The sequence below is a fragment of the Cupressus sempervirens genome, chromosome 9 (genome assembly GCF_028749045.1).
Source record: "Cupressus sempervirens isolate cs-2001-9-10 chromosome 9, ASM2874904v1, whole genome shotgun sequence".
In the NCBI taxonomy this organism is placed as follows: Eukaryota; Viridiplantae; Streptophyta; class Pinopsida; order Cupressales; family Cupressaceae; genus Cupressus; species Cupressus sempervirens.
In genome coordinates, this window is record NC_143126.1 from 223,305,104 (window position 1) to 223,331,279 (window position 26,176).

General features: G+C 32.2%; 1 pseudogene; it reads left to right on the forward strand.

Moving 5' to 3' along the window:
* Positions 1–5,629: 5,629 nt before the first annotated feature.
* Positions 5,630–21,510, forward strand: LOC149538314 (uncharacterized; annotated as a pseudogene).
* The last annotated feature ends 4,666 nt before the right edge of the window (positions 21,511–26,176 follow it).

A 26,176-nucleotide genomic window follows, 5' to 3' on the forward strand; every position in this document is an offset into this window, starting at 1 on the left:
GAGGGTGGAATGTGTGGATGATGATGGTATCTCTAGGGAGATCTTCAGAGTTAAGAGGCCAGTGTCCCTTCATATGATTTCCACTATGTAGCTTAGACGGTGCATGCGAAAGGGTTGTCAGTTGTTTGCCATCACTATTAGTGATAGAGAGGAAGATTCAAAGAGGGAGCCATCCCTTGATGATTTTTTAATCCTTCAAGAATTTTCTAATCTGTTTCCTTCAGAGCTTCCTTGTATGCCTCCACCTTGAGCAGTGGATTTTCACATAGACCTTGTACCAGGAGTCAAGCCAGTTTCGAGAGCACCATACAAGATGACTACTTATGAGCTTAGTGAGCTAAAGGCTTAGTTGGAGGAACTCTTAGAGAAGGGGCATATTTGGCCTAGTGTGTCACCTTGGGGTGCACTAGTGATCTTCATCAAGAAGAAGGACAGATCACTTAGGTTGTGTATCGATTATCGACAATTGAACAAGGTGACCATCAAGAACTAATATCCTCTTCCCAGAATTGATAATCTCTTTGATCAGTTACAGGGTGCCTGAGTATTTTCAAAGATTGATCTGAAGTCAAGTTATCATCAGTTGAGGATTGTGGATAGTGATATCCCCAAAATAGCTTTTCGTACTAGTTATGGTCACTACGAGTTTACTGTGGTACCATTTGACCTTACAAATGCTCCATCTGTATTCATGAGCCTCATGAATGGAGTATTCTGTACCTTTGGATAAGTTTTTGGTTGTGTTTCTTGATGACATTCTGATTTATTCTCATGATGAGAGAGAGCATGAAGAGCACCTGAGATAGGTATTGCAGAAGCTAAGAGAGAATCAGTTGTTTGGCAGCTTGTCAAAGTGTGCATTCTTCAGACGCGAGATACATTATTTGGGAAATGTCATATCAGGTGATGGTGTCTCAGTAGACCCATCAAAGATTAGGGCTATCATGGATTGGCCAGCACCCACCAGTTTTACTAAAGTGAGGAGCTTTATGGGGCTAGCAAGATATTACTGACGTTTCATTTCAGGATTCTCTAGATTGGCACACCCCATCACATCTCTTCAAAAAAAAGGGGAAAAAGTACAAGTGGACAGAGAAGTGTGGTAGAGCTTTTCAAGAGCTCAAGAGAGCCCTCACGAGTGCACCAATTCTTATAGTACCAGATCCTGTTGCAAATTTTTATGGTGTGCACCGATGCATCTTTAGATGGTTTAGGGATAGTCCTTCTGTAAAAAGGACAACCTATTTCCTTTGAGTCTAGGAAATTGAAGACTTATTAACTCAATTATCATACTCTCAACCTAGAACTAGTGGTAGTGGTTCATGCCTTGGTGAGATGGTGACATTTCCTTCTGGGTCATAGATTCAAGCTTCATTTCGATAACCAGAGCTTGCAGTACATATTTTCTTAGCCAAACCTTAATGCTAGGCAAAGAAGGTGGATGGAGTTTCTATGTGAGTATGATTTTGATGTACATTACATCAAGGGAAAGGAGAATGTGGTTGCAGATGCCTTAAGTAGAAGGCGCAATGAGCTTTCATCTATGACTCGCTCACTTGAGAGAGCGAATCTTACAACACTTACCAGCCGATGAGCTTTATGCAGAAGTTAGTCAGTTAGTACATTCTCAGAGACCCTTGGAAGGGAAGTTTGCAGAGTATTCCTTGGAGTCTGATGGACTTTTGTGTCATAGGGGATGTATGTACGTACCTTCCATTGGGGGTTTGCACGAGCTCATTGTACTTGAGGCTCATAGAGCACCTTATGCAGCGCACCCCAGTGTTAAGAAGTTACATGCAAATTTGAGGCAGTTGTATCATTGGCTAGGCATGAGAGTGCAAATTGCTAGCATAGTTGTGAGATGCATTGAGTGCTAGAGGGTGAAGGTGGAGCACTGTCATCCTGGCAGGCTTCTCTAACCGCATAAGATTGTAGTGTGGAAATTGGACACTATATCTATGGATTTTATTGTTGGTCTTCCTATGTCATCTCATTGCCATGATGCCATTTTGGTGATAGTTGACACATTGACCAAGGCTGCCCATTTCTCACCCATGTGTACTACATTCACAGCATGAGATATAACTTAGGTGTTCTTGCAGGACATTGTTAGACTTCATGGTGTTCCCTGTAAGATCATCTCTAACAGAGATTCATTTTTCACTTCTTCATTTTGGAGAGAATTGCAGTTAGCTTTGGACACTAGGCTCAATTTTAGTACAACGTACCATCCTTAGACCAATGGCCAGACCAAGCGAGTGAATCAAATTTTGGAGGACATGCTACATATGTACGTGATGGACCATGAGGTCAAATGGGAGGAATACCTACATCTTGTCGAGTTTTCCTATAACAATGGGCATCATTCTTCCATAGGTATGCCACCTTATGAGGCTTTGTATGGGAGACCATGCAGGACACCCTTGAGTTGGGATAGGATCGAGGATCGGGTATCTATTGGTCCCCAGTTAGTAAAGGAGATGGAGTAGTAGGTGACCCTGATTAGACAGCACCTGAGAGAGGCACAGGATAGGCAGAAGAAGTATGCTAATGTGAAGAGGTCAGATCGAGAGTATCAAGTTGGTGATAGAGTGTTCTTGAGGGTGCGACCACACAAGAGTCTGATTCCTTTCGGAAAGGGCTCTAAGTTGGCACCCCGATTTGTTGGGCCATTCAAGATCCTTGAGAGGATAGGACCTGTTGTATATTGTTTAACTTTTCCACCTAGCCTGTCACGCATCCACGATGTGTTTCATATTTCAGTACTTAGAGGATACATTTATGATGAGTCTCATATTATAGATTGGGATGCTTTATAGGTGGAGTCGGACAGACAGCTAGCACTAGAGCCTATCTGCATTATTGCTCGATGGACCCTAGCACTTCGAGGCTGAGAGTTGGACCAAGTTAGGGTCCAATGGGACTGTTATGATGAGGTCACAGCTTCATCGGAGGATCTAGCGCAGATGTGATCTCAGTACTCATACCTTTTTTATGAACTTCAGGAGGAAGTTCATGCCTAGTGGGGGAGCATGTGAGGCCTCGCCTCGGCCCATCGTAGCATAGTGATACATTACCATTATTTTGATATTCATGACTTGAGATGTTAAGACATTATCTTATGCTTAGAACATACTTTATTAATTCATGTTGTGTGATGTTTCTTTTAGATATATTTGATTGTCATTTAATGTTTCATATATATGTATGTTGATGAAATCAGTAAATGTAGGATTGAGACTTTGATTTAAGAGATTTTAAATGATTAAGAATTAAGCGGGATGAATAAACCCTTATTGATGTATGTTTTAATTTATGTGAATTTTTGATATGTATACATTTATGTACATGTGATTTTATGGGACTACTGATGTGTGTAATGAGTGTGCAGATATTTAGCTGAGAAACCCTATGGAGGAACAAAACTGATCTCTTTGTGCTAATTTTGGAAACCTTGTTGTTCATAATTCATGTATTGTAGTGTGAGATGTATGTATGTATCTTCCTATGTTCAGTGAATGTTAGTGTTCGTAATTATGTTCTTTTAGTGTCGCTTGACACTCGTAAATTGGTTATGTTCTTTAGTATGCTGATTAGGGTTAGTTGTGTAACCTTTGGACCCAAGTTGGTTTAAGTTAATGTCAGTTTGCTAATTAGGTTCTTAATTGAGGTTAGTCATCCCTAATCTAGATTAGTGCTTAATTTGCATGTTAGAGTAGTTAGAAGGTCCTATTTTATTCCTAGATTTTGTTTGGCTCTAAACCTTTTTCCTAAGGCTTTAAACATGAAATTATTATACACAAAGGGTATGGGTATGGGTTAGGGGTCTTTTCCAACCCCTAAGCCCCTTCTTTTGACTTTTGAAGCCACTCAAAATGTCTCATTTTGCCTTTGTGCGAAAATTTCATATGACCATCTTGAGTTACCTCACCTCACCTCCAATTAGTGTTTAACCCTAGTGTGGGTTGAGTTAGGAGTTTCTAGAATTGCTAGTGGGTGGAAGTAGTTATTGCCCCTTTTGGTGGTTGAGTTTGAGGCTTATTTAGAGGCCCTTCTTTGACTGGTGGAGGTTGTTACCCAATCTCTACATTTAGAGAGGAGTTTTTGAAGATTGAAGGAAAGAAATTGAAACTCTACTCAAACTTGTTCATTGCCATTACCTCTTTGTGAAGGTAGGAATTCTCATCTCCCTTATTCAGTTTCCATGTTTGTTTCATGCTTATGCTACCTTGATGTTGTTTCAATGTTTGTATGTTTGTGGGTATGTTGGGAAGATTTGAAAACCATGTTATTTTGGATGTTTTCCTTTCATGTTTACGTTTGCAATTTTGAGATTTTTCTTGTATGGGTGTTTTGGTATTACTCACCCTTGGAGAGGGAAGAAGTGACCAATTTTGGGAAAGGTCTGTTTAGTTGGACTTCAACCAATGTAGAGTCTCTTCTCAGGATAAGAAGAGGGTGAAAGGGTAGGGTGTTATGGGCCCCTACCCGTCAGCACAAACCTCATATGAGTATGGCATTTTTAAATGGAAGAACAGAAGTTCTTGGTTAATAGCCCCAGTTGGGCATCTGATTTGGTGTTGTGCTTGACTTCTCCTAGTTGGAAGAATCCACCTTTCCCTAGTGTTGATTCATTGTAGATCTTGTTGTGAAAACCTTGTATATATATGCATGTTTTGAATTGTTCTTGATCATGCTTTTGGTCACCTGATCAGATTATGTTTCCTTGGTTTTATAAATGTGTTGCAGAAAACATTATAAATCCCTTGATGAGGATCATGGAGAAAATTCTATTAAATTTTTGAAAATTGGGATTGATATCCTATGTAATTTGTAATTTAAACCTTTTTATAATTGGCAACGAAGCCGAGTTTTCTTCCTGATTCTTTCCCGACCGAGCCTTTGTATCAAGTTTGCCAATAAAATTGGTGTTTGAGTATAATTGCTTGTCATGTGATTTAATTGTAAACTTTAATTTGGATGGATGCACATCAAATTAGGATGGAATTGATGATGTTCAATTTGGTAAAATTTCCAGTTTTCTTTTATGTTGAAAATAAAAATTATGATCATGGATGTAGATTCAGGTTGTATGATTATTTGAATCAAACAATTCTTGCATTTTTTGATTTAAAACGGATAATCCATACTCTTGGTATATTAAGTTGTAATAAGTCCTTATAGATTTTCTTTAAAAAGAAAAATTTAATTCCCCTTTGGTTATCAACCAACTGAAAATGTTACACTTAAAAAAAAGATTAGACAAAAAAAAAAATATTTTACATTTCCTTTGAAATTCTATACTTAGAAAAATTTCAAAAAAAATATACTCCCAGGAGCAAAATTGCTCACTGGAAATTGTATGGGAGGCCTTTTAAAATTTGAAAGGGAGCAACAGAGAATATTCTCTTAAATATCCTTTTCAATTAAATTTTGTGATAAAACAAAATCAAGTTAAAGCATAATATATATGATAAAAATTCAAAAGAAATTCAAAAAAATATATATATAATCATCTATCTAAATATCCTACTCTTACCAAATTAACTTTTAAATTTAATGCTTACCCCCCCCCCCCCCGTCCTACTCTCCCTAGGCGATGGAATTGACAGGGACATCATGTATATCGATGACGTCACCTGTCCCCATAAATGTCTTCACCCATCTTCTTTACCTTTTGCTGAGCACTCATGTTGGTTTGCTTATGGAAAATTTGTTTAAATTAAAAAAAAATGCATTGGACTTTGATTTTTTTGGGCGCCTCCCTTTTTCCTTGAGTTTGCGCTCATCTCATTGGGCAGAGCGCTATCCCAAGGACAACGCTTGGGAAGCGTTCCCTTGGGAAGCACTGCCCAAGTGGGAGGGTTGGCAGGTGGGGTTTAGGGTATAGGGTTAGTATAGGTAGTTAGTAGGTTAGTTAGTATGTTAAATAATTTAGTTAGTTTTTATTTCATTGTTTTATTTTGTTGTTAATTTTTAATTAGTTTAATTTTATTTGATTGTAAGTATTTTAAATTTAGGTTTCTAATTATTAACTAAGAAAATTTAAGTTAGTGTTTATTATGTTAGTTTAGCTTATTTTAGAGGAATCTATTTTTAGTTTATCTTATTTTATCATTGTTAATAGTGCTAGTTTATAATTTAATTAAAATTGTTTTAATTAGTTATACATATGATAGTAAAATTTAGTTGTTTTAATATTAATGTTAATTTAATTAGTCTTTGAATACTATTTTAGTTAGTTCTAATTTGATTAAGTATAGATAATTGTTTTATTTATATTTAAGTTAAATTTTGTTCTAAATAGTGCTTAATCTAAAACTAAGTTGGGTTTTAAGTTATTCGAATAATTTTACAGATATGCTATACAAGTATATAAAATTTCCACTGTGATAAAACTTTTTAAGAAATTTGATTGTTAAGATAATTAACTGATTTAATGATGAAGGATAAATCAATGCTTAATGTGTGAAAATTTTTAAAACTTAAGTTGTATCGTAGAGATGCTATACTTAAACTGTAATCACAATCATTTAAAACTTAGAGCTTTTTAATTATTATTAAAAATAAAATAAAAATTGTGTGTTTTTGCCCTCGTAGTTTGGGCATGACACAAATGTTGAATATATCATCAAGAGTAATTTTGATAACTTTACAAAGGCTAGTGTTTTAAGGCTTCTAAAATCTATTAATAGGTAATAGAAAAATTGGGCCCCAGATTTAAGGTTTTTATTTATGGTTTTGAAAGATGTTTCTAATTTGTAGGGAACTATTTCTCACGAGATTTAGAATGAATTTCTAGGTGATGGTAGGTTTAACATGGATGGGGATATGTGGATATTTCAAAGGAAATCAACAAGTTTGGATTTTTCCTCCAAGATGCTCCAGATTTATAGTACAAATTTTTTTAAAAATATCTAGTAAAATTAAACTTTGTTTTGGAGTGACATGACACTAATGGTACTATTGTGAATATGCAGGTAAGTTCATTCATTGCATTACATTGTAGAAACTTTAAAAAATTGATCTTCTCCCTATTACCTTTCCTTCTTTGAGTTGATTTATATGAATATTTCATTAGTGTCTAATTGTGTTTATAATAATAAAGTCACAAATCCTTGTAAATACTTAAAATTATAAATTAAAGTTAAAATTTTATATCTTTTATATAAAATAATATGTTTTTTTTATAGCAATTTGATTTCAAGAAGATAGACATGTTGAAATGCTTTATCATTGATGCACCACTAGTTGTGATCATCCTTCTTAAAATTGTTATGAAGAGCATAAGTACTTTCCTCATTGGACTATTCATCAAACTTATTCTAATTACATCCTCCAAATGAGGATTCGTAATGAGTCTACCAAACACTTTCTTGCATTCATTGTTGGCTTCTAAATCTTTGATGGTGTGACACTCATTTTCACCATTTTAATATTTTGGCCTATAGTCCCTCCATCACAAAAAATTGTCCTCCTATTCAAAAAGTATGCGGAAAACTAGTTAGTATTAAATTTTTAATAAGCCATTTGGATGGTTCCATATTAACCCTTGATGAAAAATAAAATTATTCCCATCACATGTTATAGCAACTTATCTACAAAACTATAACATTCCTTCAAAAAAATGGTTGGAGGAAATATTGACAGCGCCAACACTACCATTTCTCTATGAGAAACATATGCTTTCTTCATGTTTTTTGTTCTCTTTGGCCTAATTTACAGTACATATATAATAGCTTGAGTAGGTTTTGTCAAACGGACCAAAAAATCAAACTGTAAAGGTGACCCAAGTCTTGGAAAAGGTGGATCTTGAACATCCAAATTTTATAGAAAAGAAGGGGAATTCATTATATAAATTTTCATTGGAATGTGAAAAACTTGGTTCAAACTCTTTTTCCAATTTACAAGGTGATAAAATATCTAAAAAGACAGTGGGATTTTTCAAGGAAAAAGATCTTGTATTGACTAAAAACTTGAGGAAAAAAGACTAGATGAATGAAAAGTTCAAGTATTTGTCCCTTGGGGATGCCTACCATCTGCTCAATCTAAACATGGACAAATTGAGGCACTTTTTGTATTCCAAAAAGGTGAAAATATAGATCTAGTTAGTAGGAAAAACACAAGGGATACTTATATTGGGCTTGATATTTCAAATGACTTCTCACAAGATTAGGGTTGGAAATATATCTAAGAAATAGAGATTCGAAAGAAAGAAAATGGAATTGGATGATTGGAATGATTTTAATCAAAGGAACATTGGTGGTGCAAGAACTTATTTTTGAAAAGTGAAACTTATTCTGATGCCTAAAGCACAAGTAGTAAAGGTTACTGGGTAGTCATCTAGTGACAGTTGTTGCAAATGGAATGACAACAAGAGAAGTTAATGGAAATGTTATAGGTTTCTGCAGTTACAATTGGGCATTTATCCTTTTGTCTATTTATAAATTATCCTCTAAAGGAGTTATGTATTAATTTTCATCTAGATGTTTGGATTATTTTATTGCTACCTATAATTTCCAACTTTTCGTAATATAATAAATATTGGGTTTCTAGTATAGTCAATTTTGGTAGTCCCAATAATGTTGTTGATATATCCACTTGTTACACAATTAGACCATGCTGGTTAGCAATGAAATCTATATACTAGCTTGCCAATATGTCTATAATCCTGATGCCAAGGATGGCTATGACCTTATTATATGTCTGAACTTAGGAGATGGTAGTAATGTAACTTTAACAAAATTACAAACCATCATTTTCTATGATTCTAGTTTTTAATAGTTTTTAGTTTCCCCCAAATGTGAGTTAAAATTTTGGCATTTGATTTCATTTAAAAATTTCGTTTGCCAACACAATGTACCCAATGTCATTGGGGGAGAGAATTTTATAGGGACTTAACATTTATAATAAAGATAGGTGCTTGAACAAAACATGGCCAATAAATTCACTATCTACTCTTTACAAAACATTATATATTTTATGATGAAAATATAGATGTGCAACTTAGAATGTGCATAATTTTATAGCTAATGAAGTGCAATAAATGACAAAGTATTGGGAACTTACCACTGGTCTCTTAAAATTCATTTGACTTGTCTCACTTATTAGTAAATGTTGCTGATATAGAAATATATTTTTCTACATTTTTTTTGTATTGAATGGTGCTGATGTAAAAGTACATTTTGTGTATTTGCTACATGATTTCCCTATTGAGTGGTGTTGTGATATAGAAGTATATTTTATCTTTGTACTATATGAGCTTATTATTGAATGTAATTGGAGTAGAAGTATATTGTGTGCTTGAGATATTAATGATTTGCATAACTTTTCCCAAGAAAATAGTTCTAGTTTTTATTTATCATTGTACCTTTCACCACTTGAAGGTTGATATCCATCTCAACATTTTGTAATCACATGCTATGTCATCCACCAATATTCCCTTAGGTAACCACTCATTGAGTTTCAAAGTGCATAATATTTTTCTTAATAACTTCTTGTTTTGGACTTAATATTGTTGCTTGAAGCATCAACATATTTCAAATAAATTGTGAAACCTAATAATTGAATAGGGAAATTTTAAATTGTTAGTGTTAATCACTAAAGTATAAATATGAATTTTTAATTACTAAAGTATAAATAAGAACACATCCTTGAATCAATGAGAATAATAGTCATTTTGTATTTGTTTTATTTAGTTCCTTTGTCTAATCATAATATGGTAGTTATTTAATGCGTTTGAGTTGTTGAAAGTATAGTTCAATGTATAGAGGTATAAGTGTAAACCATGGGCCCCATTATGAATGGTGGCATGTAGAACATGTAAAGCGTATAACATACATTACCTTTTTGGTTAGTTCTGTAATGATTCTATTGCATATGACCTTGTTGGGTGTGAATATGTTGTCAAAATTATAAATTTCTTGGTTGATGTATATAGTTATTTATTGAAAGAGCTGAATGTTCATTTTGTGGATACCTATCTCTATAATGATAAGATAATGCAAAAATATACTTCTTTTTACTAGTCATGGATATTTTATTAAAATTGATAAGATTATTTTGTATAGGATATTAGTGAAATATATGAGTTTAAAGAAAATTTGGAATTGTCTCTATAATAGTTTGATCATGTTGTAGAGCTCTTTCGAGGTGAAGAAGTTACAAGTACAACTAATTAGTGCCAACTTAAAGTTGGATAGTTTGCAACCCAACTTGGGCAATAAGTTAATATGAAATAAATTATTTGTAAATATTTTTGGGATTTACATATTTTCACTATTAGGCTATCAAAAAACCACATGATTACATATTTTCACTATTTTATTGGATTTGAACCTATTTACTTCTTCATAATTAGTTTGAAAAATATCCAATATTTTAAATTTCGAAATTAAACTTTTTGTAGAAATATGCAAATATAAATTTAAGTGATGTTTTATGTCTCACTATTCAACCCAACATTGGAGAAAACCTTTTTCTTCACTATTAAACCTTTCTATTCTTGCATTTTTATCATAGCCACTACAACTAACCCCATCTTCTAATCAATGCTTTAAGTATCGAAAGCATTTGATATTTTCATCTTGACATTCATCTTTTCCATTAATGTATAAAATCCCCCTAGGAAAATAATATTTAGAATACATGAAAAAAAATTATTATAGTCTAGATAACTTCATATTACTATGCTTGATTATGCTACTTAATACACATCCTTAAATGAATTTAATATTTCATTCCATTGTTCTTTAAAGGGTATTGTTTTCCATTGTTCTTTAAATGGTATTAGCTTAATCGAAGAGCGCCTACTTTACAAGTAGAAGGATGGTGGTTTGATTCCATCGTTCCTTAATATGATTAATTAAACTACCAAATAAATTACCAAATATACTATGAAATCAACAACCAATTCAACTACAAAATCAACTACCAAATATACCACCAAATCAATTGCCAAATATAGTATCAAATCATCTACCAAACTAATTACCAAATATATTATCAAATATACTACCAAATCAACTACCATTTAACAATGATAAACTACCAAATAAACTACTATTTTACAACAACCAACAACCAAATATATGATCAAATTAATGATTAAAATAGTTTAGTCATAAAATTGGTTGTAATATTAATGACCAAAAATAAACTACCAATGGTCATGTGATCAAAATTGGTCATATATTTACAATTTTTAGAAGTTTATTTAATCATATATTTTGTTTTTGTACTAGTGTACTCGGGCAAAATGTTTACTAAGTGAGATCAGGATTAGAGTTGACCAAGTCATTAGATCATAGTGTCTTACCAAGTAACTCGAATTAGTGATAAAAAAGTGTCTATCAAGCATCAAGTGGTAGATTGTTGACTGGGTTTCTATTGGGTGTTTGTTGAGCAAGGTAGGGCAATGCTCTTGCCAAGTTACTTAGGCATAGTGCTTACTAAGTGATCTTGAGCTTACTATTGATTGAGTTGTTTGATCATAGTGTCTTGCTAAATGAATTGGGTCAGTAATGACCAAGTGTTTATCAGGCACCAAGTGGTGGTATGTTGACCAAGTTCTTGTTAGACATCAAGTGGAAGTGTGATGATAGTGAGCTGTAGTAATGACTGAGGGGGTAGTGTTGGCTGAGTGACTAGTTGTCACCAAGTTGAATCAACTTGGCAACTTAAGTATGGGCCAGAATTAAGTAATAATCATTAATTATTGCCCTTTCATAATCTAGTCTGGCATGTGTGATGTTATGGTAAGCCCTACAAATTTATTCCTCACTCCTTAGTGTCATGTTTGTTGTCATCACCTAAGTATGATTTTGCTTCATTTGGGGAATGTGGCTTTTTGCACATGGCAAGATCAATACAACATTAAAGCCAAAATTTCTTCTTAATAAAAATAAAGAACTTCAAGAATTGATCAATGGAGACATTAATAGGTGTTAATAATTTTTTTATAACATTCTAGTACACACGATAGTAGAACATTTGCTTCATCATCAATTTTGGCGGTGTCAATTTTGTACTTTGTCCATCATAGTTGTAATTGGGTTCTAATTTGGTGGAATTTCCTTTATTACTCACATGGGAGTAGGTATTTCATATCCTTCAAGTGTGTGATGGGGGATTCACTCCCATATGATTCCTATGTAAAATGTGATTCCTGCTACCAGTATCATCGAAACATCCTCCCAAAAAATTTAGAATTAAGCTTCAACCAGCGACGGAAGAAGATGCACTTTCTCATCCCTTGGATGATGTGGCACTAGATATCATGTGCATTGTGCGCTCTTACTCTACTTGCCACATGATTCGAACCATCATTCGAGAGGATTTCTTTTCTACAACCTCAATACATCTGCTATTTCCTTCAAAGTTGGTCTTGATATTATTATCCAATGCCATGGACCTACTCCAGTCAACATCATGGCTTGAAAATATTGCAATCAAGGTGGTCTGAACAGAATTTTGGTCTAAAAATAAGTTGAAACGGGCAATGCCAATACATGATTTGTGGTCCAAAAATGGCCTAGTGGGTGGATTGTTTCCAAGATCCCTACTCATGTAGAAACATGAGGCTATGGTGACATTTAAGGTGTTACAAAAGTCCTTTGAAAAGCATAACCCATGGTTCCTAAAAAAGACTTTTCAAGTCACGGCACAAGTTCTGGGTTGCTAACTGGTTGAGGGTGTCAAGAAAATTAGATTTGCATTGCTTGACATTTTTAGTTTACTAATATCTAAAGCACAAGAAATCTCTTCTCAAATGATGATGCCTTTGCGCCCCCCCCCCACCTCCAAATTAGTTTGTTTGTGAACCAGGTGTTTGGCCTTCTCTTGCTTCTAGTGCTCTTGGCTTAGAAGATCCTACTACATAAGAAACTAATAGACATTCTGAATCGAACTACACAAAAGTTGCAGTTTGGGTTGTAACTCCTTCCACTAGTAATTCTGATGTCATCACTGAAGGTTTGAGTTTGGGCTAGGAGGTTCCTCCTTTACCATGCTCAGATTTTGGTTGGGATTATTCTCTACAACCTAGTATGGCTTCTACTTCTGCTGAGGATGCCTCTTGCGAGGATATGGAAGAACGATAGTATAAAGGCTACCCTCTTTTTTTGGGTTTATTTTTTTCCAAGATCAGGCATGTTTTTAAAGAACATTCATATTTTTGGTTTACTTTGAGTCCTCCATGCCTCCTATTCGATATATTTTTGAAAATTTAAAAATTTGATAAATTTTAAATTTTAGCGAGAATATTTTTGCTCATCGATATAATATGTTGTAAATATCAATGCTTGTCACTTATACATATTGCAATGATGCTAGGTTTTCTTTCTGGTTCTTTCCTAGTTGAGCTATTGACAAGTTATATATATATATATATATATATAGTGCCTCATCCACTTTTTCCCAAATAAAAAAGTCACACCATGTGTGAATTTACCACAACTTAATGAGGGTAGACTAACCTCATAACATGGAACTATTCTCAATATGAGGGATAAGAAATGAGGAATAAAATTATTCTCAAACTATTGATCAAATTGAAGGGCCTACCTATGAAAGATGCTCATTGGGAAGGACAGATCTTGAACCATCCAAATCTTTTTTTTTTTTTAAGGAAAGTGAATTTAGGAAGAGTGGACTGTCATGATCCTATATCAAAAGAAGACATTGATTTTAGTAGAAGGAAATAAGAATGAATATATAAAATTCATAAATCTTGACTACAAGTTATAAATAAAGTAATAATGATAGCAACTAGATTAATACTAAGTAGAAATAATAAACAACAATTAAATTTATAACTAAAATTTGAAGAGGTCTAATCACGGTATAGAAACAATTAGTTACAAAATAATTAAACAAGAGGCATGTCTCCTCAGAAGGACTAGCTCTCCTCAAGAAATAGTAGGATATAAAATAGAGAAGGCTGCAACATAAGTAAATCATTGTCCAATCAACCAACTATTATAGAGTGTTATTTATACAAAAAAAAAAACAAGTTGATTCAAAATATATATGTTGACGGGATATTTCAAGGATAAAAAATGTACATATATTAACTTGTTAATGCTCCTATTTGTATTGGTTTAATTTTATATGTACAAAATTATCCCAAGATATAAAAATGTATTGGAGCACATGTGTCATGTTCCTCATTCTTATGTTGTAGGATGTCTAATTTATGCTATGGACTACACCAGATCAAACATTGAAACATATGAAATATGGTCTTCAAATGTTTGCATAGAAACATCGATCATGCACTCAACTAGCAAGAAAGATGTCATGTGAATATATTAGAATATGTGTAAGATATTTTAATGCCATCTAGGCTGCAAATATTGATTGCTTAATATTTTTTATTGATATCAATGCCTTGATCCTGCCAACCTATAGGGTAAAGATAAAACATTGGATGCATTTTAATAAAAGAGAATTGAAGGTCTAAAACTAAATCTATATAATTAGTTAAAAAATGGTACAATTTCTATAATGATCATATATTATAGTAGTATTTATAAGTAAACAATAGTGAACAAGTAACCATGGCAAGGTATGAGGGAGCTTAATATTGCATAGGCCAATAGAAGCCAATATATAAATGATATTGCTATATTTTAGAGTGACAAAAGATAAAATGAAATAAAGAGAGCTAAAAATTTTATTACATGATAGTAATGTTCACTATTAAAGAGGAAAATGATTGTTAGGTCTAATAAAGAGTGAATGAACTAATATAAAGAGGATACAATGTTGTACACAAACCTATTGGGACAGTGGCAATAGGTATACCAAGAGGTATAAAATATGTAAACTTATAAATAAACATGAAAAAGTATGAGATATGAACATGTCTCACAAGCCCTCTAATTATCAATGAATTGTATATATGAATAGTGACAATATTGTCAATGTACAAATGAATAACTTTTGATAAGCTAGAGAGTCACCATAATTGATAGTGGAAAGTCACTATAAAGACAATACATGATGTTGAAGATTAAAATATTAAACACCTTCTACAATAACAAAAGCCATTGATGAAAATGAATAGAAAGTTATTTTGTACACTTAGATTTTTCATTATCAAGAACAACTCTTAGAAATAAAACAACCATATAGCCTATACATATTGAGATGATGGTAGTCAACATGCATCATAAAATAAAAACCTATAAATCTTGGGTAATCAATATCTCTAGCCTAGTTGGCTTTAAAAAAAATCTTTATACATCTTATAACCCGTTGACCTATGATGTTCCTTATTAGAAGATTGCATCATCTAAATTTTTGTACAAATATGTAAAGACCATTTTTTTAGTTCAAAGTTAAAATGTGAGATGGTATTCAAACAAATCATTCAGTGTTGTCAGAATCATTGACTCAAAACAATTAGATGGTTGAAATTTAGTTAAGTGTTTATTAAGTTATATCATATTAAGTTTCTTGTGATGATCGGATCCCTTGTTAGAACCCTAAAATACTCGTTGTGATATCTTAGTTCAAAGTTGACTTCTTGATAAGAATGGACTATTGGGAATGTAGGAGTATACCTTCATTGATTCAGCTAATTGGAAGGAAACTAGAACCATGTATGATAATGCTCATGTTCAACCTAATCCTGTGTACATTGTGCCAGCAAAAGAACAAGTTAGCTCTAGGATATTGTGAATGGAAGAGAATTTGTAGAGAGATTTTGTGATACTATCAAAATTTTCCCTAGGAAAGATTATTTACAACAATTTCTCAGATGAAACTAGATTTAGAAGTGACCTCCAAGAACATCTGAAATTTGAATTCAAAAAAGGATTTTCAAATTCAGACGATTTTAGATATTCTACAGTAGCAACATGTCATATGCCAATGACAATAGTCTACTGGCGTTAGTGTTACCACAGTTCCCAATTCATGGAAAGAAAAACCTGAACATGCAAGCTTAATTGCTAAAACATACATATTCTATTACTACAATATGGAATATGGAAATTTAATTGCTACAAAATTGATGGAAGTTGTAGATTGTCAAGCAAGATACATCTCTATTTTTAAAAGTACTATTAAGGAGTTGATCTATTGATGCCTTGAGTTTTTGACTAGTAGGCAAAAAAAATGTACCAATAACTTTGGAGAAAAATTAGATGGTTTTTTAAGAGGCTTTAGGCACACATGATCACTAACATCATGTTAAAATAGTTATTATAAATTCTATTGCAATTCATTCTTCTCCCCATGCCGACTTATACTGCATATGATTTTTCACATACTATTACATTGAGAATAATTTTCACCAAGATACTCACATAATTCTATCCAAGTTAGGAATATGATTTGTATGAGTATAATCTCAAATTCACTATTGCTGGCAGTTTATTTTGTATCAATCTATCAACATATTTTTCATGGTAAGTTAATTTCCATTGTGTAGTATTGTTTCTACTATCTATGATGGAAGAATTGTGTAAATCTGTTATAATTTAGAAAAATTACCAACTATATATTATTTATCGAAAAAAAATTCTACTTATGGAATATTAGTACATATCCTTAAGTGTCCTCAAAAATACCTATGGCTATCATAGTAGCACTGCATAAGGTGACAATTGAGAAATTTGAGGTTTATACAACAAAGAACTCCTTCAAGGAGATTATAAGAGGGAATGATTAAAGTGATAACTTTATTAGAAGGCCATGTAAAGTAATAGCTTCAATTTTCAAGATAATAAAGTTAGTTTTTGACAAATAAATGTAATTGCTCTCATCATTCTCATAGACTTTCTTTGTTCATAAACATTTATTTATATATAAAATTAGATTGGAAAGAATCAATAAATGATTGGAATAGGTAGAATAGAGAGTTTGAAATATCTTGGATCTATTTCGCACATGCGTTGTGAGATATGGTGAAAGATCTTTTCTTTTCTTAAAAATGTTAATAATCCCTACATAATAGGGTAGTTCAAGAGGGATTGATTGTAACTAAGGTTTAACTATTCCAAAAAAAATCTAAACCTCTAAGATTTCAACTTATACCCACTAACCTTTAAAAATGAATTTGGTCTCATGATGAATGGATATGGAACATATGAGAAAATTCAAGCCCTACTAGGAAAAACTAGTAAAAACTCCATTTAAATATTAACTCTTTGTTGATCCTTATTATAATATAATCATTTGGATTGGGAATTGTATCTTTGGGTAAATATAACATTACTTGTCATATAACATTAATTTTTGAACATTACTGGCATTACATCATCTGTATATTAAATGAAAGCTTTAGTTGTAATTTGACAAGTGTCTATGTAAACTATTGAATTTTTGAAAGGTTGTTGTTTGATTAAGTATGCAACTATTTTAGAGGCAGAGAGAGCCATCGGTTGTTTTCACAATTGGCACACATTACCTGGGGTGAGTTTTTAATCTTGAACAACTTTCTATTCAAAGCAAACTCTTTAATAGGTACACATTTAATTAACGCTGCTACTACATGTTGTGTTTCTGAAGGGTACAAGTCCTTTACAAGCTAGATTTGCTGATGGTAAGTGAGAATAGATTGGTAATCTCCCACTATCCATAATTTGGAAGCCCTTTGTAGAAAATGAGTTTTGATAGACATTATATATAGTTTTTTTTGCACTAGTAGAGTCTTGTTTAATTTTTTTTATAAAGTTCAATCATTGTTGATATCCATAAATTCTCTATTGAAAATACACATCTTTAAGTTGGTGTAGTGGTCTAAGATATCTAAAAGGTATGAGCATTTCTTGTGGTAACTCGAAATGCATGTGTCTTTGTTAGGTACAATGGAGTATAAATTTTTTTTTGGCTCATTAAATAAACTTGCACAAGAAAAGAATATTGAGGAGGTGATTATTTTGCTAAATGTGTACTTTTATATAAGTAGCATTGATCACTAGTTCATCTTAGATGATTAGCTTTATTCGGAAATTGCAAGTCTTATATCATATCCATCATGCTTTCTTTATATTTTACTCTCAATAAATATATGGGGTGGTTAAGTTGAAATATTCTCGTTCCTTTTCTAATTCTTGAGGCTTGTATGGTATTGGTAATCCTTGTAAAGTCTTTCACAAGTACCAAATACATTGGTCAATGAGCAATGTGGATAATTGAAATTTTGAAATATTGGGCATGGTAGTTTAGTGTTGATGCTCACATAATATTTTTTTTTTTTGGCATATAGAGCTTTGCTGAGTTTAATCCTGTTGATGACATATATATCATGAAATATGAATGAAAATAGAGCAAAGGTTGTGTGATGTTTACTAGTTTTAATAGTTTGATTCATAAAAATGTTTCCAGGTTGATATTGACTTTGTTAACTATTAAATTATATTTGTAGGATGTTGAAGGTAACCATTGTGTTTTCAATTGTTATTTTTCCCTTCAATGGATGCTTATTTTTCATATAGTTATAAAATGTAAACTACATTTTATGCTTATGCAAATGTATTATTTTAGGGATGTAATCAACCTTTTTCTATAGGGTTTGTAGAGCCTAAAAGACCCAAAGTTAGAGATGCAAGGTTTAGAATTATATTTATCTTGTCACCTAAAACTTGTTTTTTAAGTAAAAGCAGCCAAAGGAAGAGGGCTGGCCAATTACAAACAAACAAGTCAACTACTAGTTGGCAAAAAATCAAAACAAAACTAACTGCTATTGTTGCTTAAAACAAAAATAGAACGCGAAACCATAATTAGGAAAGTATATGCAGGATTTAAACAAAATGCATGTTAACAAAATTAAGAAAATAAAGAAAACCATAAAAAAAGGCATGACAACCTTGCATTGTAAATAATCTAGAAACCAATGGATTAGCAACATAAAAAGAAAAAGATGGGAGTCATTAATATTTCTTGGCCTCTTTTCTCCCTAGTAGGATTTTTACCCAATCTTCTACTAGGAAGTCAAAAAGCATCTTAGAGTCCTTATTAGATAGGTCCCCTTTATCATCCTTCAGTAGGCATAGAGTGGTAGCAATCACATGAGTAAATTTTACCATGAACTTGGTCAGTAGGTGCATTCTCTCCTCCAACACCTAGATTCTCTCCCACGCCTCATTACCAACCTTTTGTAACTTGCCTAGATGGCCATATTTACCAACTTTAGTAGTATCCTTCACAACTAGGGGCTTAGTAGCATCTATGGAAACAACCTTGATAGGGGAGGAGATCATAGTGGGGAAAGGCATCTTGTCCACCATGTTAGGGAACTAATCTTTTGTTTGGTCCACACACCCCAATTCAACAATCTTCAAATCATGCAACACCTCCTTATTCTCCTTTCATTCTCATGAGTCTGACCTAGAGGAATTTAAAATCTCCCCTTCCACCTGCTCTATCCCTCTCACCCCAAAATTAACTACTTTTTCCTTCATTCTCCATTTGAGGAAGCCTAAATCCTCAGAATCTGACTCCTCCTCCTATGAGTCTCCATCCTTTAGCTTACTCTTAGCATTAGATTTTTCTAACCTCCCCAACCTCCTCCTTCCCCCTCTCCCCTCCTCCTCTGACTCCATGAGCACCTTCTCCTTTCCTTTATCTTGTCTCATTTTTTTACCCACGGGGGAGGGATTCATCAAGGACCCACTAGGTGAGGGTTGTGGGGTAGGGGTTCTAGGACTCATGATTCTAAGGGGAACCATTTCAGGCTAGGGATTTTGGTGGGCTAGAATGTCAATTTCCGCAATCCTAGGGGGGACCTAGGTGAGGTGGAATTGATACAACCTAAAAATTAAGCCCTAGTGTAAAATAGTAAACTTTACCCCATTTTTCATTTTTTATTTCACATCTGCAACAATATCCTCTATTTCATGTAGCAAGAAGAAAGGAAGTGAAATAAAATCTTGGTGATGAAAATTATTGAGAGGAAAGTGATAGTAGTAGTAGACTCCATACCTTCCTTCCAGGGTATATGTTTCATCAATATGTATCTTGAAATACTAATGTATACCCTATTTATTTTAGGTGTGAACTATATAATCCAGAAATGGCCCCATGTTTGGAGGACTAGGCTTTGGTCCTGATCAATAGAGGCCATCTAGATCTAGGGTAATTTAATGTGTTTGAGTTGGAGGATTCAAATAATGTATTTAGTAGAATCATTTGCATTGCTCATGTAGGCCTTCCATGAGCAGTGGTGGCCATACAAGAGGATGGGGTGCAGCTAGAAACTGGCGGCCCATGGGTGTAGCAAATACGAGACTACCATCCCCACAAGATGCATCACATCTATATGGCATGTCATCAACTCTTAGTTGACAATTAAGACCTACAAGAGGACATTCACCATTGGTAAGGCCATTCAACTATCACTTTGTAGATTATATTAATTATATATATTATAAACATTTGAGAGTTTCAATTAAATTTTTTAAGGAATGTTGTATCATTCTTTAATATAGATCAAGCGTAATGTATAGGTTGGATCTATTAGTGGCCCCTAGATTTTGGTAAATGGCCCTATTTAAGTGCCTCTTCATGTATCTACTCTAGTAGGAGGCTCTACAAGGGTGACTATCCCTTCTCCATAGTAGGTAGCTTTTTAGATTTTGTTTTTGTTTATTTGTATCAACTAGTCAATATGATATATTTTAATTTGATAAGTCCTATCAAGGATTTTCATTTTTTGGTTTCCTATAGAAATGGTTTGGATAGAATTTTTTTTATGAGATTTAGCGATGTTTCGAATGTTGTCCTTGATAGCTCTATAATTCATCTTCTTTGCACCATCAGGCTCAAGTTCAAGGTTGGTTACCACTAGTTCAAAAAACACAACAAATGCAATAATAATTGTAGTAGTCATTACAAAATCAACATCAATCTACATAATCTCATTCATAGTTGCAAACCTCACATGAATCATTGAATTTATAACAATATCGCCAGCATGTGCAATCCTCTCAATTGCATAGCCAATAACCAACACAATCTTAATTACAAATGCACACCCAACTATCTTTACAATAATATGGTCAACAGGTGCAACAACACTCATAACCACATGCCCAATGACCCACACAATTTCATTCACAATTATAGGCCCAATAGGTTTTGCAATAGTATTATCAACAATTATGATCTTCACAACAACATGTTCAACAAACCCGTTTTGGTCATGCACTAGCTTCACAACAACCATCTACATATGGGAATTTGCCTATTTCTCACTCTCTAATCTACCCAAACATTTCTTTCTCTCTTCAACAGATTCCTCCTAGCATGTTATTATCTAACATACATCCCTACGCTTAGCAACTATCACATAAACAACCAGTGTAGAAACTATCACAACAACAACCCTCTAGTCAACTATTACAACAATAGGTGCCTACTATGTAGAACAATGTTCAACCCCAGAAAAACATTTCATTTTAACAACATATCTAGTCACCTTTGGTACCAATATCTTTATTGCAGACCTCAACTCAATCCCAACAAGAAGCACTCTTGATCTGCTCACCACAAGAAGTGTAGGATAAACATTGTTAATAAATGTAATATATCAAACTAGTTGAGTTAATATGAAATGTATTAAGAATATTTATTCATTATTTTCATTTTTTAGGGTCATTATCAAGTGGTTCCAACACAATAAGATAGAATGAAACAAGTCAATAATGCATCTATGACTTAGTTGTTGATTTGATTAAGAATATTAATGAGGTATAATATTAACATTGTTATATGTTGTTAATAAAGCCATTTGGATTATCATCATAGCCATAAGGAATTGTGATAATTATCTCTACCAGTGCACTTTTTTTGTTTACTTAAACCAAGACTACTGTAGATGTCACACTAGTTATTGCCCCTAGTTCTGCACCATTAACTTGTGTCTAGAGAGGACATACTTCTCTAGAGGAATACAAGTGTTATCATAATAGTATGATAGATGAAAGGAAGGTATTAAAAAGAATTATTTTATTTAATCTTGTTAGCTTCAATTGAAACTTTGTGATTAATTTTAGACATTGAGATTATAAAACTTGCTTAGCAGAGGCCAATCTTTTCAGTTAAAATACTATCATTTGAAAAAATAAAAAATGATATAGTTTGTTATGGTTTCCAATTTTAATGTTATCATGGAACTAGTAGTCATGCTTTAGTTACCAGTAATTAATTTTTTATGACATTTTTCATTTGATTGACAGTGGGAGAAGCTAGACGAGCTAACAAAATTTGAGCAACAAAGGAAATTTTTGTAGCCTCAGCCTTAGCCTCAACCACAAATACAACAACCTCATCAAAAGTAGCAGCCTCAAATATTGTAAGCCTAACAATAACAAAAGCCTTAGATGCAACAATCCAATGCAAAATAACCACAACTTCAGCAGATCCAACAATAACATCATGCTCAACTACAAAAACCTCAGCAACTTATTCAACCTTTGTTATCAACTGTGGGTTTCTTTTTATATGATGTTCCATGTGGAGCATAGTAGTAAAATATAATAGTAATTTGGTACTTAAATTTTGATATGACTTTTTACTCAGACCTACGTCTAACAAAATAGAGTAACTAAGTTTTCAATAATGTATAAAACCCCTTTAGCCTCTTTGACATGGAATCTTACAACTTGTCACGTCCAAAGAATGTGGGTGGAATCAGTTGTCCAATTTTTAAAGATAACTTCTTTTAACAATAGAAATATAATTCATGCCTATGGAACACTTTGCATATCTATTTGTGCTCATTGGCATGGCTTCAAGGACAATTTTCTTCTTTTTATTTCTTTTTCCATGTTAGAGGTTCATAAATTTCTCAATAGTACTAGTTTTCATTTAATAATTGATAGTGCAATTTTTTGTAATAGGGAGAGACATGGATAAGGATTTGAAATGCAAAAAAAAACATTCTCAAATTTTGTGGAGTGTAGGAAGATTACTATACAAATGCACATATAACCATGATTTGCCCTTTGTACAAAATTAAAAAATTAAATAAGAAATACAAAATCCTTACTATTCTTCTTCTTCTTATGATCATTGTCTTAATATTTTTCTCAACCCTTTTCCTTGCTTGTTGATTTCTCTGCAACTTTTCGATTTGGCAAGGAAATTTATAATTGCTTGAGATGGACACCTACAACTATTATAATTTGAGTAACATTTGGAAGATGTGGGTTATATTACTAAGTTGGGTTATGAATTTCTTCCTAAAGATGAAAACCTTACCTATCTAACCATCCACACTAACTTCTATTGATAACTAGATTTGTATTGCACTATAGTGACTTGAAGGAATTGACATTACGAATCCTTTTCTTCTATACCAACACTGATGGATGTCTCCTAATACTATCTATTACTAATCAGTTATGCTCCACAATTTTGATATGTCCCTAGATTAAGTTGAGTTTGATTCCAAGATATGAACATTCACTTCCAATGTTTTCTAACATGGATCAAATTTCTATTCCTATTCTACTTCTCTATACTACCTTACTTCTTATAGTGCCTACCCCTAGTTTACATTTTTGCCATTATTGCCAAAATCTTTTAGGCTAGTTTTATGCTTGATTATTAGTGGCATTATTTTGAGTTTATTAGATATTGTTTTAGATTTAATTGATTATAAGATGAGATTACTTGGTACCCTATACTTCATGTATGCATGATGATTATTACAATGTTTTCAGTTATTGATGATGATTATTTACATAGATTATCATATGTGTTTTCTTATGGATAGTTACCCCATACTACATGTGTATGATGTGCATGTATGTTTTCTTTATGTATGACATTTCTAATGTCGTTAAGGAAGGGAGTCGTAGTCACTTGCTAGTTGGGATCTACATGATGCGCGACTTCCTACCATTTTGTATTTAGCTTAGAATATTGTGCTTATACATGCATGGATTTTATGCAAGTTGCAAGTACTAGGTATTGACTTCCCTAAATTTCCAAGATGAGCATACCCTATCACATTATCACAATGGTAAGAGACGGGAGATAAATTCTTAAGTCCAAATCATAAACATTTAAGCCATTTCTCCTAGAAAATTAGGACAAGTATCTAAGTTGATTACCTTTCAAATGTGTCAAATGATGTTAATTTGTGATTATAACCCTTTAGTTTGATTTTGAATGTGTTCTTCTATGATGGATTTTTGCATTTTATTTTATGAGTCTTTGGTGAATTTTCTATTAGTTAAGTCTAATTAAAAGATTAAATTAATGATTTAATTTAATGGGAAATTATTATGACATTTCAATATTTAATTTAATTAATTAGGAAATTAATTAAATAAAAAGAAATAAAAATTTAGAGATAAAAGTTATAAGTTTAATTTTAGAGCATGATAATATTTATTTTATTTAATAATAATGTATTTAGAGTTCTTTTTTTAAATAACTGCTAAATATTATTATTATTTAAGTTAATAAATATTTTATCAATTAAATGTTTGAAAATAAATTTTAAAGTGAGAAGATATTAGTTTATTAAAAGTTTTTAGATTGCATGATGTATGCATTAGATCAAAATAAAAGAAATTAATTAAAAAGATAAAACAAGTGAATTTAATAAAGATTGCATAATGTGTGTGCATGAGATTGAAAATTAATAAATTATTTAAAAGAGAAGTCAAGTGAAAATTAAATAAACTTATTTAATAATTCAATAAATGTGCATGGAAAGATAAAGAAAAGATAATAAAGAGTTGAAGTCTGGTGAGTGGAGAGTTCTCTCGAGTGAACACACTATTCGTGCCCCAATTTTAGGAGAGAACTCCATATCACAATTTTAGGGTTCATTTTCGAGCACTGTGAATTTTGGAAGAGCAAGAGGATTTTGGAAGAGAGAAAGTTTTTAGAGGAGAAGTCTCTCTCACAATTTTCTTAGGCATAGTGATTAGCATCAGAGTCCAAGTAGATGCTTATGATTATTCACACAATTTATTATGCGTTTGTTTCTTTTCCTATCTTCCTCATGACTGTGGATTGTAAATCTAAATTTCTCTTTGATGAACTCTTGAATATTTTTATTTGAAATTACAGTTATGCATGCCAATATCTTCTACATATGTGGAAATTGAAACATCTTAGATTCCATATTCAGTAATTTGCAAATTCGATATTAAACTAGGGAGGGTTTTATAAAAAAAAAAAAAAAAAAACAAAATTTAATGTGAAAATTCATATGGATGGCTATATTGTCTCTATCAGAATATGGATAGGAAATTTTTTTTTTTAAAAATTGATTTTAGAAAAATTGAAGGGGAGGCTTTTTATAAAAATGGTTTTTATATATCAAAATAAAAAATAAAAAATAAAAAAAAAAATATAATTTTGGGGGGGAGGCAGAGCCACCAACCCCACCTCCCACTTCCCATGGCTGGTGGCTGGCAGTAGTTGTACATGTTGCCGCAGGTACTACAATAGTTGTCATAGGCCCTGTGACAATAAGGAGGGTTGCACGACCTCCTTTTTAAACATCGGCGGGTATTTAAAAAAAATGCATTGCTTTAATTTAGTTTTTTTAATTTTATTTTATAAATTTCATTATAAATTATGTTTATTAATAGATGATTAACATTATCTTTGTTACCAATTAATATTATTTAATATTAAGTGCTTTAATATTAGTTGTATAATAATGATTATAAACAACATTTTAACTAATAATTGATATTAATTTGAATTACTTTTTTAAAAAATAAATTTTATTAACTGTACAAAATTTTAATAATTATTTAAAATATAATTATTTTATTAATTAATCTAATCAAATTTAATTTAATTTATTTAATTAATAAATAAAGATTATTTAATAGAAATGGATATTTATTCAATTATCAATAATCTTGATTCATAATAAGGCTTCAAATTATTTTACTTTAAATCAATGGATTTATTTTAATAATTTAAATAAATAGATAATTATCCTTGATTATTTTTAGAAATTTGATTTTTAAATAGTGGGTGCATAATTCTATATTTCATTCAAACAAATGATTGGGTTAGCATGTAGGATAAATTGAGAATTCTTATATGCTTGGAACATACATTGACAAAATAAAAAATGAAACCTTATATTTAATTCGACATTAGGATTTCTAAATCAACCCAAACTATGAGACTCTTTTGTTTTCTATGTGTTGTCTATGTTTAGGGGTTTTCAGGTTTGACCTAGCTT